Here is a 6,000-nt window from a genome sequence, read left to right as displayed (position 1 = left end):
GGGCTGTGAGATTAGGGTGGGGCTGAAATTAGGGGTGGGGCTGTCAGATTAGGGGTGTGTCTGAGATTAGGGGTGTGGCTGAGATTAGGGGTGGGGCTATGAGATTAAAGGTGGGGCTGGGAGATTAGTGGTGGGGCTGTGAGATTAGGTTGGGGCTGTGAGATAAGGGGTGTGGCTGTGAGATTAAAGGCAGGGTTTTGATATTAGGGTGGGGCTGAGATTAGGGGTGGGGCTGTGAGATTACAGGCGGGGCTGGGAGATTAGGGGTGGGGCTGTGAGATTAGGGGTGGGGCTGTGAGATTAGGGGTGGGGCTTTGAGATTAGGGGTGGGGCTGTGAGATTAGGGGTGGGGCTGTGAGATTAGGGCGGGGCTGTGATTAGGGGTGGGGCTGTGAGATTAGGTGTGGGGCTGTGAGATTAAAGGCGGGGTTCTGAAATTAGAGGTGGGGCTGGGCAATTAGGGGTGGGGCTGTGAGATTAGGGTAGGGTTGGGAGATTAGGGGTGGGGCTGTGAGATTGGGTGGGGTTGGGAGATTAGGGGTGGGGCTGTGAGATTAGGATGGGGTTGGGAGATTAGGGTGGGACTGAGATTGGGGTGGGTCTGTGATTAAGGGTGGGGCTGTGAGATTAGGGTAGGTTCGGAGATTAGGGGTGGGTCTGTGATATTAGGGGTGGGGCTGTGAGATTAGGGGTGGGGCTGTGAGATTAGGGTGGGGTTGTGAGATTAGGGTGGGGCTGTGAGATTAGGGTGGGGCTGTGAGATTAGGGTGGGGCTGTGAGATTAGGGTGGGGCTGTGAGATTAGGGTAGGGTTGGGAGATTAGGGGTGGGGCTGTGATATTATGGGTGGGGCTGTGAGATTAGGGTGGGGCTGAGATTAGGGGTGGGGCTGTGAGATTAAAGGCGGGGCTGGGCAATTAGGGGTGGGGCTGTGAGATTAGAGTAGGGTTGGGAGATTGGGGTGGGGCTGTGAGATTAGCATGGGGTTGGGAGATTAGGGGTGGGGCTGTGAGATTAGTGTGGGGCTGTGATTAGGGATGGGGCTGTGAGATTAGGGGTGGGGCTGTGAGATTAGGATGGGGTTGGGAGATTAGGGGTGGGGCTGTGAGATTAGGGTGGGGCTGTGATTAGGGGTGGGGCTGTGAGATTAGGGGTGGGGCTGTGAGATTAAAGGCGGGGCTGGGAGATTAGGGGTGGGGCTGTGAGATTAGGGTGGGGCTGTGAGATTAGGGTGGGGCTGAAATTAGGGGTGGGGCTGTCAGATTAGGGGTGTGTCTGAGATTAGGGTGTGGCTGAGATTAGGGGTGGGGCTATGAGATTAGGGGTGGGGCTGTGAGATTAGGTTGGGGCTGTGAGATAAGGGGTGTGGCTGTGAGATTAAAGGCAGGGTTTTGATATTAGGGTGGGGCTGAGATTAGGGGTGGGGCTGTGAGATTACAGGCGGGGCTGGGAGATTAGGGGTGGGGGCTGTGAGATTAGGGGTGGGGCTGTGAGATTAGGGGTGGGGCTTTGAGATTAGGGGTGGGGCTGTGAGATTAGGGGTGGGGCTGTGAGATTAGGGCGGGGCTGTGATTAGGGGTGGGGCTGTGAGATTAGGTGTGGGGCTGTGAGATTAAAGGCGGGGTTCTGAAATTAGAGGTGGGGCTGGGCAATTAGGGGTGGGGCTGTGAGATTAGGGTAGGGTTGGGAGATTAGGGGTGGGGCTGTGAGATTGGGTGGGGTTGGGAGATTAGGGGTGGGGCTGTGAGATTAGGATGGGGTTGGGAGATTAGGGTGGGACTGAGATTGGGGTGGGTCTGTGATTAGGGGTGGGGCTGTGAGATTAGGGTAGGGTTGGGAGATTAGGGGCGGGGCTGTGAGATTAGGATGGGGTTGGGAGATTAGGGGTGGGGCTGTGAGATTAGGGTGGGACTGAGATTGGGGTGGGGCTGTGATATTAAAGGCGGGGCTGGGAGATTAGGGGTGGGGCTGTGAGGTTAGGGTGGGGCTGTGATTAGGGGTGGGACTGTGAGATTAGGGGTGGGGCTGTGAGATTAGGATGGGGAAATTAGGGTGGGACTGAGATTGGGGTGGGGCTGTGAGATTAGGGGCGTGGCTGTGAGATTAAAGGCGGGGCTGGGAGATTAGGGGTGGGGCTGTGAGATTAGGGGTGGAGCTGTGAGATTAAAGGCGGGGCTGGGAGATTAGGGGTGGGGCTGTGAGATTAGGGTGGGGCTGTGAGATTAGGGTGGGGCTGAGATTAGGGTGGGGCTGAGATTAGGGGTGGGGCTGTCAGATTAGGGGTGGGGCTGAGATTAGGGATGGGGCTGAGATTAGGGGTGGTGCTATGAGATTAAAGGTGGGGCTGGGAGATTAGGGGTGGGGCTGTGAGATTAGGATGGGGCTGTGAGATAAGGGGTGTGGCTGTGAGATTAAAGGCAGGGTTTTGATATTAGGGTGGGGCTGAGATTAGGGGTGGGGCTGTGAGATTACAGGCGGGGCTGGGAGATTAGGGGTGGGGCTGTGAGATTAGGGGTGGGGCTGTGAGATTAGGGCGGGGCTGTGATTAGGGGTGGGGCTGTGAGATTAGGGGTGGGGCTGTGAGATTAAAGGCGGGGTTCTGAAATTAGAGGTGGGGCTGGGCAATTAGGGGTGGGGCTGTGAGATTAGGGTAGATTGGGAGATTAGGGGTGGGGCTGTGAGATTAGGATGGGGTTGGGAGATTAGGGTGGGACTGAGATTGGGGTGGGCTGTGATTAGGGGTGGGGCTGTGAGATTAGGGTAGGGTTGGGAGATTAGGGGCGGGGCTGTGAGATTAGGATGGGGTTGGGAGATTAGGGGTGGGGCTGTGAGATTAGGGTGGGTCTGAGATTGGGGTGGGGCTGTGAGATTAAAGGCGGGGCTGGGAGATTAGGGGTGGGGCTGTGAGATTAGGGTGGGGCTGTGATTAGGGGTGGGACTGTGAGATTAGGGTGGGGCTGTGATTACTGGTGGGGCTGTGAGATTAGGGGTGGGGCTGTGAGATTAGGATGGGGTTGGGAGATTAGGGTGGGACTGAGATTGGGGTGGGGGCTGTGAGATTAGGGGTGGGGCTGTGAGATTAAAGGCGGGGTTCTGAAATTAGAGGTGGGGCTGTGATGTATCCAAGGTGAGCCAGTTGACACTTTGAAAGTTGCGAAGTGATTTGAAGTGCTCGCCAGGCGGTGTCTGTGCGCTGCCTGTGCCCATGGGGTGATCCGTGTGGGTGAAACATCCCGGGAAGTTCCCGCAGCGGGTCAGTTTCAGGAGCTGTGTGATATTGACATGAGTCAGAGGAGGCGGTGACACTGGGACCTGCAGCTTTAGAAAGCGATGACCAAGATTGTTGGGGCGGCAGATTAAGGTTTGATATTGTTTAAAACACCAGTCACATGCTCTCTGGGACCATGTCTCCAGACAAAGCAGCTCTTGTGGTGTCAGCGCCTGAGCACGATTAAACCTGAGCCGCTCTCCTGGCACAAGGGACGGTACAGAGGACGCGGTAAGTATTTTAGTATTGTCCCGTCGCGCTAATATTGAATGGAAAAGACTGTGACTGAATGACTATTTGGAATCATGTGAAAATGTTCATTACTTTGGTGAGTCGCGGTGGATCGCTGATGTTTGCGAATGAATCGGCTGTGAGGACTGCTTGCTTGGTGAAATCTCTCAGCTAAAGTCTGTGGGCTTCATACGTGGAAGTACTGCATCATTTAATAAACCTCCTGAAGAGAGGAGGTAGACGGGAGTGGAAAGGTAATTTGTGGTTGAATTTTTAAATAACTTCGATATCAGGAGCGACTTTTTATTTCGGAATCGGTTATCTATCTGTTAACTATTCCAGTGTGGGATAGTATAATCTGAAGGACAAAGGCACCAAGACCGCTTTATAGAGACCGAGTTTGTTGCTGGACATGAAATTCCGGGATTTCCCTAACCCGGCAGTATGGGTCAGCAGGGTGGGTAAAATAGCGCTCCACTCGGGACAGATTCCTGTTCCCTCTCCATGATAAAAAAAACAGGTATTTTTTTACCGCATAGATATGGATATTTATTTCCCAAATGGTGAATTTGCTTGCCACAATAAGCTTCTCTACACTTCCCCATCAAACACTCCCAGGACAGGTACAGCACGGGGTTAGATACAGAGTAAAGCTCCCGCTACACTGCCCCATCAAACACAACCATGCCAGGTATAGCACAGGGTAAGATATCGAGTAAAGTGTCCTCTACACTGCCCCCATCAAACACTCATGGGGCAGATAGCATATGGCTAGTTACAGAGTAAAGCTCCTCCACACTGTCCCCATCAAACACTCCCAAGGTTGGGACATCACTGGGCACAATGTCGAGTAAAGTCCCTTCTACACTGCCTCCATCAAACACTCCCAGGACAGGTACAGCACAGGGCTAGATACAGTGGGAAGTTCCCTTGACACTGCCCCACCAAACACAACCATGCCAGGCATAGCACAGGGTAAGATATCGAGTAAAGTGTCCTCTACACTGCCCCCATCAAACACTCATGGGGCAGATACAGCATATGGCTAGTTACAGAGTAAAGCTCCTCCACACTGTCCCCATCAAACACTCCCAAGGTTGGGACATCACTGGGCACAATGTCGAGTAAAGTCCCTTCTACATTGCCCCATTAAAACACTCCCAGGACTGGTACAGCACAGGGTCAAATACAGAGTAAAGCTCCATCTACACTGCCCCATCAAACACTCACAGGACAGGAACAGGACGGGGTTAGATACAGAGGAAAGCTCCCTATACACTGCCCCATCAAACACTCCCAGGACAGGTACAGCACGGGGTTAGATACAGAGTAAAGCTCCATCTACACTGCCCCATCAAACATTCACAGGACAGGAACAGGACGGGGTTAGATACAGAATAAAGCTCCCTCTACACTGTCCCCATCAAACACTCACAGGACAGGTACAGCACAGTGTTAGATACAGAATAAAGCCACCATCACTAAGAATGGTGGTGATGTGGATCACTGATTATGAAGAAAAAGCTTATTTTACATTTCTATTTGTGGCATTTTGAACTCTTCCCGTCATGGAGACAATGGATTTGAAATGAGCTCTTTGACCTCACTACTCAATCCTGCTTTATCATTATTTTAACCTGCGAGGTCTATTGCAAGTCAGTTTAATCTGAAAGAACATCATTAATCATTGCAAACTAATCAGTGTGGCACAGTAGCACAGTGGTTAGTACCGTTGCTTCACAGCTCCAGGGTCCCAGGTTCGATTCCCAGCTTGGGGCAGTGTCTGTGTGGAGTTTGAACTTTCTCCCCGTGTGCGCGTGGGTTTCCTCCGGGTGCTCTGGTTTCCTGCCACAGTCCAAAGATGTGCAGGTTAGGTGGATTGGCCATGATAAATTGCCCTTAGTGTCCAAAAAGGTTGAGTGGAGTTATGGGGATAGGGTGGAGGTGTGCACTTGGGTAGGGAAGTTCTTTCCAAGGGCCGGTGAAGACTCAATGGACAGGGGCTGGTTTAGCACAGTGGGCTAAACAGCTGGTTTGTAATGCAGAACAATGCATGCAGCGCGCGTTCAATTCCCGTACCGGCCTCCCCGAACAGGCGCCGGAATATGGTGACTAGGGGCTTTTCTCAGTAATTTCATTCAAGCCTACTTGTGACAATAAGTGATTATTATTATTGTGGCCTCCTTTCCCACTCACTAGCTAGGTCACTAGGGGCCACCTGATATTACTTCAGCCTGAGCTGGTGTGGGGGGGGGGGGGGGGGGGGGGGGGGGGGGGGGGTGGGGGGGGGGGGGGGGGGGGGGGGTGAGCACATCTCCATAGCTGCATGTTACTGAATGAATCAAAATGAACTGGGCTCCTGTTGAAGGGATTGAGTGGCCCAGATTCAAACAGCCCAACCCCCATCGCTAAAATTAACCCTTTTATGTTAAACACAGAGACAAGGAGCTGGGTAATTAAACACCGGCAGAACTTGTTTACTGCATCAAATTGGATGATGAG

General features: G+C 52.9%; 1 protein-coding gene across 3 annotated transcripts in view; it reads left to right on the top strand.

The window, feature by feature from the left end:
- Positions 1-3,171: 3,171 nt before the first annotated feature.
- Positions 3,172-6,000, top strand: part of slc16a4 (solute carrier family 16 member 4) — a 145,832-nt gene continuing 143,003 nt past the window's right edge. The window contains exon 1 of one of the 3 annotated variants that reach the window (XM_038819820.1): positions 3,172-3,360. The gene's annotated coding sequence lies outside the window, so the exon portion shown is untranslated. Of the gene's footprint in view, positions 3,499-3,572; positions 3,753-6,000 lie in introns of those variants that run through there. The other 2 variants (XM_038819817.1, XM_038819819.1) reach the window with 2 other exon arrangements.

This window comes from Scyliorhinus canicula, chromosome 15, assembly GCF_902713615.1.
Source record: "Scyliorhinus canicula chromosome 15, sScyCan1.1, whole genome shotgun sequence".
Lineage (NCBI taxonomy): Eukaryota > Metazoa > Chordata > Chondrichthyes > Carcharhiniformes > Scyliorhinidae > Scyliorhinus > Scyliorhinus canicula.
The sequence above is the reverse complement of the archived record's forward strand: the minus strand, read 5'-3'. Positions and strand labels throughout refer to the sequence as shown.